Source organism: Bufo bufo, chromosome 1 (genome assembly GCF_905171765.1).
Source record: "Bufo bufo chromosome 1, aBufBuf1.1, whole genome shotgun sequence".
NCBI lineage: Eukaryota > Metazoa > Chordata > Amphibia > Anura > Bufonidae > Bufo > Bufo bufo.
In genome coordinates, this window is record NC_053389.1 from 679625662 (window position 1) to 679641363 (window position 15702).

Genomic DNA, 15702 nt, shown 5'->3' on the forward strand with positions numbered 1-15702 from the left:
ATGTGAATTTATTTTGTGAACCTGATAGCTCTCCTGATATGTATGTTTTCGTAAAAAAATGTTTTTCCCCATGCTATAAAACAATTCCAGAGCACTTAAAGAGGACCTTTCACCGAGGTCCACTTAAGAGGACCTTATTACACTATGAACTAACTATACAGACATGTAGAGCGGCGCCCAGGGATCTCACTGCACTTACTATTATCCCCGGGCGCCGCTCCGTTCTCCTGCTATGCCCTCCGGTATGTCCGCTCACTAAGTTATAGTAGCAGAGATTCCAGTCACTAAGTTATGGTAGGCGGAGTCTGCCCTTGTTCTGCTGTAGTGCTGGCCAATCGCATTGCAGAGCTCACAGCCTGGGAGAAAAAAACCTCCCAGGCTGTGAGCTGTGCGCTGCGATTGGCCAGCGCTGCAGCCTAGGAGAAGGAGACGCCCACAGGACAAGGGAAGACCCGCCTACTATAACTTACAGAGCAAAGGTACCGGAGGGCATAACGGGAGAACAGAGCGGCGCCCAGGGATAATAGTAAGTGCAGCGAGATCCCCGGGCGCCGCTCTACATGTCTGTATAGTTAGTTCACATTGTTTTTACAAGTGAAAGGTCCTCTTTAACTCTGTGTTGTGCTGCTCCACAGTTATTCCTACTAGAAATTTATGAATAAACTGGAAACTGGGTGTTGGGGACCTATACCGTCTGACACTGTGCAATGAGTTCTGACCATGGCAGATCCTGTAGGGACACAGCCCTTTTAACAAGGAGTATGTGATACCAAGTTGTTAATTTTTTGCTTACATTGCCAAGAGGAATAACCAAAGAACTGCACAATGCAGAGTTATAAGAAAAAATACTAATGGCGAATGTAAGTATTCACTTAGACATTTTAGGCAGCTGACAGGTCTTCTTTAAAACACATCCATCTGTAAGTTGCTTTATGTGTTTTTGACTATGCAGTCCTTAGGGCATGTTCACATGCTAGATATACATGTCAGAGACGCCAACAGCAGAAATCTGAGGCTGACCCTAATGTGTATGGGGGTGTCCCAACTCTCCCCTCACATTGTATCAAGGCTGCATGATATGTATATGACAAGAAAAATACTATTCCCAAAAAATGCCCTTAAGCCAAACTAATGACGTCATTTGATAATAATGCACCTAATTCTTTTTGCTACAGGTTGTTGGGCTGAGCAGTCTTTATATTACTACCATGTCATATGATATCTGATTCTACCAAAGGGCTATCTTATTTAAAGGGGTTGTTCCATCTCACTGTTTCCATGCCAAGCTAGGACAAAGTGACAACCCCAGGTGGCCATGCTTATGGAAGCAGCTGATCAGGCCGGTGCTCCTCTGTTTCTGGTTTCCATTATAGTGAATGGGAGCTAGCCAAGCAGCATAGCAGAATAAGCTACGCTACTTCCTAAACTCCCAGAGTTATGGCGAGATAGTGCAGCCTGCCAGAACCGCAGGGGCAACACGTGAGGTGCACGGTGGGCCGATGAGGGGCCAAATAATAACACAGTTCATCGGTTTACTCACGGTTAGCAGGAAGCCTCCCTGGGCTGGCAGCACAGTGTTCAGGAAGACAGCACAAAATCCTCCGGGGCACGCTCTGTGGTAGGGAAGCATCAGCCAAGATGGTGGTCGAGGTGCCCTTGATGGCAGTGGTGTTTAGGGTGCTTGTGGCGGTTGGGTCCCTTGGTGTTATTTGTCGTGACGCCAGTACCGTTAATGGTGGTACAACCAGTTGTAAGAATGAAGTATACAGTGGTAGGATACAACTCACAACTTTTACTGATGTTGGTTCCAGTTGCGGCATATACATCCAGACAGAATACAGTCCTTTGCAATTTAGAGGAATTCTGTTGATCCACTGTTAATAGGTTTGGCTGGGTTTAGGCTTAGCTTGTGGTTCTGTATAAGTATTTCTGGTAGGTGACTTTGCTTCAGGTCCCTTGTAAACCAGAGTAATTTGGTGAGGTTGCCTGTAATGCTTATTGGTATGCTCAGTCCTATTACTTTCTGTATCTTCCAAGCCCTTAAAACAGGTAGCTAATCTGTATTCTTCAATATATGGTGAGGCTGCCTGTAGCTAGATTGTCCTCCACCATGCGCAAAGGTGCCCATTAAGCCTTAAGTAATGGCTGTTATCACCGATGTCTCTCTTTAGCTTGGTCTTCTTCCAGGGACGAAAACACTATCCTCTGGTTGTAGGATGTAGGAACTAAGAGGATCACAGAAGGAAAACGCTCTCCTGCGCCTCATACCTTGGCTCTACCTCATTTCTGCAGCTGGCTTCACCCACTATTCTGTGGTGCGTAGCCTCAGCTTAACAAACTGCTCTGCTCCTCTCATCTCCTCACTTTTTTCTACCTCTACTAAACTATCCCACTAGGCCTGACCTAAGTATTTATATGACCTAAGTGCTATCCCCATCTAGTGGTGGGATGTATAAATTACACCAGACCAGCCTATGAACAGGGATACAACAGGTGTTGTAATACAAAATGACATGCAATGTGATAATCCCGTTTTACAGTAATTTTGCAGTTCCCATGTGTCCTGAATGGGACGCTGCAATAGGACAACCCTTTAACACATTAATGCTACATCACTAGGATATACCATCAATGTTCGATTAGTGTCTGATCACTGGGACTCATGCCGATTGCTAGAAAAAAGTGGTAGCAGTGCTAGAAAATTGCTGTGCCATTTTTGGCTCCCAGTGGCTCCGTTCAACTTCTCTCAGAGCGTATGTAGTTAAGCATCAACTAAGGCAATTCATAGAGCGGGTGTTGCTTCATTCAAGTGATCGAGGGAGTCACGGATATCAGAGCCCACCAATATGCCTCAATTGAAGACATATCCTAGTGAGATAATCACTTCAATCACACCTAGCCATAACTCATGTGTGTAACGGTGTCTAAAAATGTTCAATAGTTGTTGGCTGAACATCTTCACTCCACCCAGAATGCACGTGGTCCCAGTGGGGGAGGGGAAGAAGAGCTGTCTGGCAGGGACTTATCTCCCGCCAGAACAAAAGTATCAGATGTTGAAATTCAACTTGGCCGTTTCTTCTTCCCTCCAACATCATCGGTCTGTCATCATTAGGGTTGCCACCTTTCCCAACAAAAAATACCGGCTAGGTTAAGCCACACCCCAAAGGGGGTGTTAAGTCGCTATTATACTGTGGCTCCCAATAATATTAATTAACCCATTAGTGCTGCCCAGAATTAATAATGCCCCCAGTAATAATAATGCCCCCATTAGCACCCCCAGAATTAATACTGTCCACATTAGTGCCCCCAGTATTATTAATCCCCCATTAGTGCCCCCAGTAATAGTAATGCCCCATCAGTGTACCCCATAATATTAATGCCCCCCATAATATTAATGCCCCCAATAATATTAGTGCCCCCCCGTAAGAGTTATGCCCCCATTAGTGCCCCCAGTTAGAATAATGCCCCTCATTAGTGCCCCCTTTTCTGCTTCTGTAAAAAAAAAAAAAGCACTCACCTCCTCCATTTGCTCGCACTGCGGTGAAGGCCCCCTGCTGACTGGAAGCTCAGGACAGGACCTGCGCTCCAGCGTGATGACGTTTCTCACTGGTCCTGTCCTGCACATCCAGTCAGCAGCGCGATCAAATGGAGGGGGTGATTTATTTATTTTTTATTAACAAGGGGTGGGGGGTCGGGTAAAGGCTGCACTAATTAGCGACCAGCAATGGTAGTGCTCATTAGTAGCAGTCCTTGTAACAAAATACCAGCAATTAATATCGCCGGTAGAAAAAAATAGCTGGGTTAAAATCACGTTTTTCCCATCTGTTTAATACAAAAACGTATATGTTAAACGGATACCTCAGACATTGGCATTCGTTCACCATAGAGTTCCATTGTAAAAATGAAAAAAATGTATACATTTTGTTTTACAATGGTAAAAAATAAATATATATGTTCTTTTTACCAGACTCAGGATACAAGAACGGGTATGCTGCACCCCTCTAACATATACGTCAAACGGATGCATAAAACGTAATACAAACCCACCCTTTTTCCCCATTTAGGCCTCTGCTCACGAAAAAATTCCCCCTCTGTGCGCCTTAAAGGGGTTCTCCAAGAATTAATAAAATGAATGAATACTAAAATATTACTTTATTATAAATATATTCTCGAATACCTTTCATTATTTATAATGGCTTGTTTTTTCTGGGGAGCAATTATCCCCAGAAAAAACATCATTTCACACAAAACCTGTCCTGATTACACATGAGGATAAGTTGCTTCACAACACTGAGGTAAAGCGCTGCCTTAGGCTCCATTCACACGTCCGCAACGTGTTTTGCAGATACACGGAGCCCCGGATCCGCAAAACACAGAAAGCGGCAATGTGTGTTCCGCATTTTGCGGACCGCACATTGCCGGCACTAATAGAATATGCCTGTTCTTGCCCACAATTGCGGACAAGAATAGGACATGTTCTATTTTTTTGCGGAACGGAAGTGCGGATCCGCAATTCCGTGTCCGGGCAGCACATCATACTGCCCCATAGGAACGAATGGGTCCGCAATTCCGTTCCGCAAAATGCAGAACAAAATTGCGGACGTGTGAATGGAGCCTTATCCTCCTCTCTACTTGTCAGGAATTATGATCCTGAATACAGAGGATAAGAACTTTAGCTGAATGTCTGGGGAATTTAGTTCATGAGAAGACATGAGGTACAGAGATGACGGACAGGACAGACTGTGGTAATGGAGACTGTAAACAAGTGCTGCTGCTTACCTCACCCTCCTCTCATGTCTCCTCATCATCTCCATTCCCCCAGAGATTCACCTGTATTCAGGCTAATGATTCCTGACAAGCAGAGCAGAGGAGGATGAGGCAGCACTATGGCTCATTGTGGTGAAGTAACTTGTCCTCCTGTGTGATTAGGACAGGTTTTGTGTATACTGATAGGACGGCGGCCATTTTATTTCTCCTAATGATTGCTCCCTAGACAAAACAAGCCATTCTAAGTAATGAAAGGTATTTGTGAATATATTTATTATAAAATAATATTTAAGTATTTTAATTTTTTTTAATTCCTGGAGAACCCCTTTAGATTAAAAAAAAAATAAAACAGAAAAAAACAAGAACTTGTCCTTTCTCTGTATTCCTCCTATGCATGCTCTATCTGCAGCTGGGTGTGTGCGCCCTGATGATGCCTCTTTTGTAGGCCACAGGCTGGTGTAGGCGAGAGTGAATGGTGGGCAGGGAGGCTATGGTTCTCTGATCTGCCAATATATTGTTGGAAACAGTCACTGTTTAACAGTGTCAGGCCAGGCCTCGCTACATCGGGCTGACACTAGGTGCCTCCTTGCAATTTGGAGCCCGGGGCAACCACCCATCCAGGTACCTCACAAAGTACACCACTGGTGTATGGGCACCTTCATAGTAGATGCTATTATAATTAGTCTAATAGGTTAAAGAAATAAAAGACAAACTATATTGTGGCGATTGTCATGATTCTCATGACTGACCTCCCACCATCAGGATTATGAAGGAATTAATTGCATCCTATCCAAAAACTCTTGCATTGTACAATCATTTGCAATAATAAGTGAATCACCAGTCAGATCTTTGAAAAGGAGCAGGTCATACAAGGGTGATTTCACTAATGGATTGGTATTATAAAGAAGGTGACACACAGCAGTGACAGGTATTGTTGTAGAGACAATACTCCTAATTATAACAGCAAGAGTTCATTACAAAGAAGTGATGAGGGGAGGCGGGAACTGCCTCCAATTTTCTATTTTATTAGCTAGATTGTGTACCCTGGTGGTCACCTAAAATATTGATGAGGAGACGAAAATGATTCACATAAATTGTTTGAAAGAGTTTTGTGCAGCCATTTTCCACCATTAGAAGTATAACCTTTTACATTCCTATCATTTTCAGCTCTATGGTGATAACCCATCATGAAATAACTGTATTTTTACATTGACTTGACGTTTTTAAATGTAACTTTTTTCTTTTACCATAATTTGACATCAAACAATAATTCAACAATGAACAAACTTTGAATATTAAGTAAAAGGAAATTAAGATTTCCATGCTACCCATCTGTCGTATATACAGATTAATGAGGAACCCCGTTTGAAAGCAATCTGTCGCCATGGTCTTGGACTATTATCTGCAGTAATACATGAGTAATACTACAGATAAGGAATCCAGATTGCTATGTTTTATTTTCCTATTTCCCCGCTGTCAGCATTTAATGCTGTGCTGAAACACATTGTCAGGACTGCTGTGCATGCGGAGTCCTCTCTATTATGTTAGCACTGCACAGCAGTCCTGACAGTGTATTTCAGTGCAGCTTCGAGAGATCATAGCGGGGAAATGGGAAGCAGCGGGGAAATAAAAAATAGTGATCTGGGCTTTTTACGTGCAGTACTACTCATGTATTACTGCAGATAATAGTCCAAAATCGTGGTGACCGATTCCCTTTTAAGTAAGGCTTAACTTTTGTGGATATTTTGGACTATATAATTTTGTCCTTCTGCATTGGAGGATTACAACAAATAATACTAGTATGGATGTGGATCAGTGGCATAGCTAGAAATGACTCGGCCTCACAGCATATTTTTGAATGGGGCCCCCCTTCCCCAGTAATTTTTTCGCAACCCCTTCCTTTCATGCTGCCCCCATTCCTGTGGCTAGTAAAGATCGCTCTCTCAGACCAGGCCCGGCAGCTGTTCCATCCGTTTTCTACACTGTCTATACTGTCACTGTATATAATTTCATTGTGTAATAGTGTTGAGGGGGCCCTGACAAAATCTTTTAGTCCTCCTCCTCCTGGATGGGCCCCTTTGAGGTCAGGGCCCCAAAGCAGCCACTTCCCCTGATTCCCCTATAGTTACGCCCCTGATGTGGATACAAATATCAAGTATGGTACCTTCCGCTAATTTTTAGGATAAGGGATCAATCAGTGACTGATCGATCGCTCCCCTGTGCCTTATTTCAGAAGATACACTCAGAAGGCACCAATCGCTGGGTCATTTTGTGAAGATAGATGTTCTCATAGTTCAATAGTGCACAACTAAGTGCAAAGCCGGCACAGAGATAACCGCAAGACTGTAATGTGATGCCTATTGCCTAATATCTTATTTATCCGGAGGTATTGAAATGTGTCCTAAGCAACCTTTAGTTTTTATGCCTGTTGGTAACTGTAGATCTCTCAGAAGAGGGGGCTCATTACAAAATGAATATTACTAATTAATAGAAGAATATTTAATAATGATGTTAGCTAATGATAAGGCACAGCAGGAGAGCTGCGGGAAGAGGAGCTTTAAAGGAAGCCAGCTTAGCATGTGAGCAATATAACACGCTGCTAAATCATTTACTAATTCTCATTCCATGTAAACATAGGCCTGGCGCCTTGTTCCCGGGAAAATGAGGCAGAAGTAGAATAAATACTGCAGAATGTGTAATTTTGTGTTTTCTAGCAATAACCAATGTAAAGTCATTTAGAAGAATTTCAATCTTAATATGTATTATAATAAAATAAACCAAACTTGTATGAATTGGCTGTTGGGGATTGTTACATTTGGGGATTGTTACATACTGGTGTTTTCAACATAAGGTTCTGTGGTATTTCAATGGGTCGCAGAAATCACCCATAGGGTGGTGCCATAGCTCATTCCACTCTCTGGCACACAAGGGAGCAACAGAAATGTTACTGGCTGGTGTGCAGCAGGGGTGGCATGGGCACTTAAAGTGGCCCTGGAAAAGCTAAAAGTCGCCCCATGTTGTAGGTGGGTCCAAACTGACACAAGTAGGTGGGCTCAATACAAGTAGCCGAGGTCAGCAATACCACATTGCAACTCAACATATCATCCCAGCAGAAACAAATACCAATGTGCAGCAAAAATACTCTCCCAGAAGCTGCTCCTCTGTGGTGCCATCAATAGCTGTCAGGTTCTGTCCTCTTCCTTCAATTGTCTGCAATTAAGATATGGAGCAGGGGGCTTAGGAGGTGGAGGTGGGGGCCATAGTACCAAGCCAGCCTTACCTTCGCCAGCCTGCCTGGACTACCCCTAGTAATGATCCTTATAGTGTAGTGTGCTCCCCACATGGCCAAGGAAAGAATAAAAAAGTCTCATACCAAGCTTCCATCTCAAATGAAGGTCAAAGGCCTCCTACAGCCTGTGTCCCTGCGCCATTTGTACACTGTCCCATATACAGCAGGGCAGGGGGTCATCAGATCATTATATATCCTGCCAGCGACAGTGAGGAGGGCTTGGGCAACCCCATGGGCATCGGCCTACTGGGAAATTTTCCTGTAGGGTTTGAGGCCAGTCCTCCCTGGTGTGGAGACATCCTAATATATAATATATTTCTAGTTTACAACAAAATAATCACTGTAGATAGTGATATCTTGTTATACAAATCAATGCACATTTCATAACATTCGCTATTTATGGCACTTTAAGTGGTTAAGAGGCTGTACTTTTCTTTTGTGTGCCATCTGCAATTTGTGTGGACAGCACACTGACCCATACATTTCTATTGGGCCCATGCATGCATCTGTATTTTTTCTGGATCCATGTGGCCATTCTGCAAATTATAGAACACATCCTATTCTGGTCCATTTGTGGAAAGAATAAACCTTACTGTGGCGAAAATAACCTCGCCACTGGGTTTTGGAGGGGCCTGGTTGCTAGCTTCTTGCCCCAGGATTATGGGCCCTCTCATCAGCCCATGCAAAACTTAAACCCCATGGCGATTTGACTGTGTTTGTGGCATTTGAGCGCTCAGATCCAAGCCATATGGGGACCTGTGGGGTTTTGAGGTGTGTGACAGAACCATCTGTCTGTGTAATTGTATTGTATGTTATGTGAGGGTACCCAGATAGCTCATTTTATTGTATTCATGTTGTCTGAGTGCCATTCACCTAATAATATGCACTCAGACTTGAGCTATCTGGGAATATGTTAAATGTCTGTGCTTGCTGTGAGGGTGTGACATTGTGTGTTTGGGTGGTGATTCCTGTCCTGTTGTTCCCACATGTGTATTGGTGATTTCCCTTTGTCCTGAGAGATAATTGAATTACTCCTCGGGTGTCTCCAGGGCAGAGAGGAGGAAACCATGATGCATTGTGGGGATGTCTTGTGTCTGTGTATCCTGAATTGCTGCATATCTGTCCTGTGTCACAGTCTTCCATCTGGTCCCCTAGGGGTGTGTCCACCAGATGGGGACCTGCATAAATACGGGCGGGTAGCCCTCAATAAAGAGTTCCTGTTTTACACTCAACATCGTCTCATGTGTGTGGGGATTGCTATATGTGTATACTCCCCTGGCTATTACTCCTAGCTCTTGTAAGAGCTGTTCCTGTTCCTGGTTCCTGTGGTGGTATCGGTGTCGAGTGGAGTGCTTGGAGTCCCTGGGAGGCACTGGGAGCATTTATCAACGGAGGTACCCGGTCGGGGTGCTAGGAGATCCGTTACACTTACTATTGTTGGGAGTAAGGCTCCATTCAGACGTCCGTAGTGCATTGCGGATCCGCAATACACCCGGCTGACACCCCCATAAAAATGCCTATTCTTGTCCACAATTGCGGACAAGAATAGGACATGCTCTATTTTTTTGTCCGGAGCTGCGGACCGGAAGATCAGGGGCACGCTCCGGAAATGCGGATGCGGACAGCACACTGTGTGCTGTCCGCATCTCTTCTGGCCCCATAGAGAATGAATGTATCCGCACCTGTTCCGCATAATTGCAGACGTGTGAATGGACCCTAAAAAAAATGCGGAATGCACATGGAAGGTGTTCGTATGTTGCGCATCCCTTGTTTGCAGACCTAAATACGGACACGGTTGTGTCTGTGAAGTCTTAGACATGGGGTCAACATGTAATGTCTGCACTGTGGGCCAGACGCTCCAGTCTGTACCTCTGCTATGTTCAATCCCAACATCCTCACTATACATTCTTCATGTACAATTAATCTGGTTTTAAACAGCAAAAAAAACACATTATGGTCACTGTGGGTGATATTTACCAAAGGTTTTATGTGACTATTGTGACGTAAAACCCCCCCACAAATCATGGCGAATCATCTATCTTTATTTTGTGAAGATAGATGTTCTCATAGTTCAACAGTGCACAACCAAGTGCAAAGCCGACACAGAGATAACAGCAAGACTGTAATGTGATGCCTATTGCCTAATATCTTATTTATCCGGAGGTATTGAAATGTGTCCTAAGCAACCTTTAGTTTTTATGCCTGTTGGTAACTGTAGATCTCTCAGAAGAGGGGGCTCATTACAAAATGAATATTACTAATTAATAGAAGAATATTTAATAATGATGTTAGCTAATGATAAGGCACAGCAGGAGAGCTGCAGGAAGGAGAGCTTTAAAGGAAGCAAGCGTAGCATGTGAGCAATATAACACGCTGCTAAATCATTTACTAATTCTCATTCCATGTAAACATAGGCCTGGCGCCTTGTTGCCGGTAAAATGAGGCAGAAGTAGAATAAGTACTTCAGAATGTGTAGGAATCTGGCCCTTTTTCAGTAAGGCCTCCTGCACATGACCGTAGGCGTCCCGTTGCCTTATTGCGGAGCGCATTTGCGGATTCGCAATACACAGGCACCGTTCCATGTGCATTCCGCATCATGGATGCGGACCGATTCACTTCAATGGGTCCACAAATCCGGAGATGCGGAATGGTGCAGAACAGAAGTACGGAACGGAACCCTGTGGAAGCACTACCGAGTGCTACCGTGGTGTTTCATCCCGTACTTCCGTTCTGCAAAAAGATAGCACATGTCCTATCTTTGTGAGGAACAGCCGGATCGCGGACACATTAAAGTGAATGGGTCCGCTATCCGCTGCCCCACGGTCGGTGTTCGTGCATTTTGCGGCCCACTGCACGGCTAAGGGGCGCACACGTTTGTGTGCAGGAGGCCTAAAACTCATCTATTCTCTTATTTTAGTAACCGAACAGTTTGGGACTTTTGGGAAGGGAACTCATTGGGGGGAATGTGTCATGAGGGTAATAATTGTGTGACGGTCACGTACACTACACACAGGGGGGAGGATAGTGACCACTGCGCTCCACCTTCACCCCTAGCCCTGCCTACTTGCCTCGCAAGTCCTAATGACAGGGGACAACTAGACGGCAGTCCCTAACTTAGGATACGTGCTGGGAAGACAGACAAGACAAATAACGGAACGTGAACGGACCGGGTCAATACCTAGAGAGCTACGCAGTACTAAGGAATGAGCAGAGAATAGTCAGGAAAAGCCGAGGTCAAATACCAGGAGAGAAACGAAGTACAACAGGAGTCCGCAAAGAATCGTCAGGTGGAAGCCGGGGTCAGGATACCAGGAGAGATGCGCAGTACAGGAGGAGCAGGCAGAGAATCGTCAGGGAACAGGATCAGGTGAGTATTCAGTAGTCCAACAAATAGCCAGGAACCTAGAATTAACAGGCAACCTGTGGCCAGCAGGCTGCCTGTATTTATAGTGGGGTCTGAGGGTCATGTGACGTGGCCAGCGTCACATGACCGACAGACAGACAAGTCGAGCACCGAGTGATCAGCTGGCGCTCAAGGCAGACTTAGGAGCAGGGAGCCTCCCAGCTAGCAAAGCCGCCGTGGGAACAAGGCCAAACACAGATCCTCGCTCCCGAAGCTAAGCAACAGGTCTGCGGCTGATGGGAGACCGAGTGCGCCTTTGGCGCCCCGTGACAATTTGAAGTCAGTTTTGCTTGAGTCTGCTTTGGCGTACCTTGCAACAAATTTATCAAACCGTTTAACCTAACACTTTGGGAGAGATTTAATGCTTTTATACCAAAAAGTGGTGTTAAAAGTATGACACACACCATATTTGCACCATAATCTGCAACTTTTAGCTCTTCTCACCACTTAAGAAGTCAATAAATGGGACAGGACTTTGCATGAGGGGGGAGGACCTCCACAGCCCACAGGATTTGTAACACCACAGAGTTGTGTTACTAAACTCTTTTACCCCGCTACAATCTCCTAAGAGCTTTCACTTTGTCATTTGATGTGATTTTACATTATATCCTCACAACTGTGCATTATAAACCATGTTAAATGTATATTGCTGTAATTTCCATGTTCACCAGCAGGTGGCAGCAATGTTCTGGCAAGGACTTAAGTTCAGTTTATTATATCTAGGCTGGAATAATTCATTCCAGCTTATCTCCCCCCTCTGTGAGCAGAGTGGGCTGCCCCCACATCCTGCCTCATGGGAGAGAAGGATGTTAGTAGTAGTGTAGCCCACCCCCTGCTAGGGGTAGGGTGTGCATGTTAGGAGCTCCCAGATATAGGGAACCAAACCAGGATCTTGTCTCGGCTGAGACATTGATCATCATCCCCAGCCTGAGCCCTGCAGCCTTGGCTGGATGAAGCAAGCAGACAACTCCAGAATTCCAGGAAGAAAGCATACCCTGTGAAGATAACTGTGAGTAAAGTCCAGAGACCCAGGAGAAGCCATATTCCTCCTCAGCTAGTCAGTCCCCAGACAGCAGAAGATAGAGAGTGCAGAAGCCAAATTCCTGCCACAGTATAGAGCTACAAAGCAGACGTCCTTTCCTGCAAGATCCAGGTACATGAGAGAGCAGAAGATAAATTACTGCCAAATATTGCCAATACCTGCTGGGACCTAAGACTAAAGCTGTATCTTGCTTGGATGAAAGTTACCATCAGTAAAGACAAGTTTGAACTTCACCCAGGGTCTGGATCTCAATTTCTGCTGCAAATTCCTCTATTACTCCTACTAGCACCACACTCAATTTATTGCAAGTGAGCCAGGATCCAGGAGTCCAGCCGTACCCAGGTAGGAGACACCGTTCCATTCCATTCCTAACCTGGGGCGTGAGTTATAACACATTGGAGGGCCCTGTGACTGTACCCTGCGCACGCTGCAATTGGCGTCACGAAAAAAACTATAGACTATAACCTAGAAGAAAAAAGTGGGTTACTGGTGGCTCACCTGGCCAGTACAATGCCTAGGTGCTCTAGGTTTGACTGATTCACCCAATCAGAGGAGGAAAGTGTGCAATAAAAATGTATAATGAAAACCGTCACTCTACACCTGGTGATAACGCTTAAAGAGCAATGTAGACAGATTGATGGATAAAAATATGCATTTATTAATTAGGCAAGGGTTGGGTTTAGAGGGTAAAATTCAGCAATGATTGGTAATAATAACCACTTTCGTAAAAAATTGAAGAAAAAAATGGGAAATAATGAAAAGGAAATATTATAAAAGAGTAATAATAATAATAATAATAATAATATAATGTACAATGCAAGAGTGGGAGTGCAAATGAAGCAATGCGGTGGTCATATAGCGGTAATTACCACCTTCAATAGTTTGTTGGCACTCTGGTGGTAGATGTCCCTTGTGAACCGTTCATAGATGGGTGGAGACGCAGTAAAAAATGTCTGATGAAGAAGGCAGCTTAGACCTTAGAAACGCGTATGGTGACGCCCCCACAAACCCGCTAAACATACCATCCTGGAAGCGCTTCCATTTAATCGACTCTACCCGAATATTGGATCGAAGAGACCGCTTTACAACGTTCATGAACTGAACAGATTGAAGACACGTGAGACGCCATACAAGTGACGTCACACCCACGTGGGACGCCGAAGAACCTGAACGGCCATCACAGAGCGCAGTAAGGACGCTCTAGTAGCCGGGACACCCGTACCTTACAAAGAAGGTAAACCACAGTCAGGGTGCAGCCCTTCTTACTGTGTGGGACGCCAACCCAGGTGCAGCACCCGACTGGTACATCACCCCCTCTTTTTTCTTTTGCATTTTTTTATTATTACCACCAACAGTGACCGGCCAGCAGTCCCTGACAGGGAAGCACTGCAAATATTTTGCCTTACCTATATTTTATATTTTGTATATTTTATATATTTGAACATTTTTAACTGCGTCTCCACCCATCTATGAACTGTTCACAAGGGACATCTACCCACCAGAGTGCCAACGAACTATTGAAGGTGGTAATTACCGCTATATGACCATCGCATTGCTCCATTTGTACTCCTACTCTTGCATTGTACATTATATTATTATTATTACTCTTTTATAATATTTCCTTTTTCATTATTTCCCATTTTTTCCTTAAATTTTTTTACGAAAGTGGTTATTATTACCAATCATTGCTGAATTACCCTCTAAACCCAACCCTTAATAAATGCATATTTTTATCCATCAATCTGTCTACATTGCTCTTTAAGCGTTATCACCAGGTGTAGAGTGCCGCTTTTCATTATACATTTTTATAGACTATAACCTACACCTGACCCAGTCATTGCATTTTTGGCGTCAGAGTGCATACCCCGGTCCAGCTCACTGCAGATTTCCTCTAAATTACTCCTGAAACTGGCGTATATTCCAGCTGGCGTAGATTTCATTGCCCCGGGTGCCAAATTGTATGGGGCGCCAGGCAGAAGGCAGTAAAATGAGGGTGATGGAAGCCTATGGCTCCCATCCTCTCCGATCCGCCTGGCCTGAAGCTTTAAGAAGTAGCAGAGCGGCGCAGGAGTCCAGGAGATCGCGATTATATCTCCGAGACCTCCTGCGCCGGGTCTCGCGAGATGACGCAATGACGTGATGACGCGGCGCAGGAGGGCAGTGTGATGTGTTCCTAACCGCCTGCGCCGGGACGCCCAAGCAAAGATTACAAGAAGTGATGAAGAGATGTGAGTATTATTATATTTTTTTTTTTTTATGTAAGTACTGGGGGCCATACTGGGGGCACTATGGAGGTGGGCAAAAGAGATACAAAGGAGGCCAGTATATTTAGAAAGAATGGGCACTATTTTATATTATTTAGGGGGCCATTATATATTATACAGGGGGCCATTATATATTATATTATATATTATAGTTATACAGTGGGGCCATAATATACACTGCTCAAAAAAATAAAGGGAACACAAAAATAACACATCCTAGATCTGAATTAATTAAATATTCTTTTGAAATACTTTGTTCTTTACATAGTTGAATGTGCTGACAACAAAATCACACAAAAACTTAAAAATGGAAATCAAATTCTTTAACCCTTGGAGGTCTGGATTTGGAGTCACACTCAAAATTAAAGTGGAAAAACACACTACAGGCTGATCCAACTTTGATGTAATGTCCTTAAAACAAGTCAAAATGAGGCTCAGTAGTGTGTGTGGCCTCCACGTGCCTGTATGACCTCCATACAACGCCTGTGCATGCTCCTGATGAGGTGGTGGACGGTCTCCTGAGGGATCTCCTCCCAGACCTGGACTAAAGCATCTGCCAACTCCTGGACAGTCTGTGGTGCAACGTGACGTTGGTGGATAGAGCGAGACATGATGTCCCAGATGTGCTCAATTGGATTCAGGTCTGGGGAATGGGCGGGCCAGTCCATAGCATCAATGCCTTCGTCTTGCAGGAACTGCTGACACACTCCAGCCACATGAGGTCTAGCATTGTCTTGCATTAGGAGGAACCCGGGGCCAACCGCACCAGCATATGGTCTCACAAGGGGTCTGAGGATCTCATCTCGGTACCTAATGGCAGTCAGGCTACCTCTGGCGAGCACATGGAGGGCTGTGCGGCCCTCCAAAGAAATGCCACCCCACACCATTACTGACCCAATGCCAAACAGGTCATGCTGGAGGATGTTGCAGGCAGCAG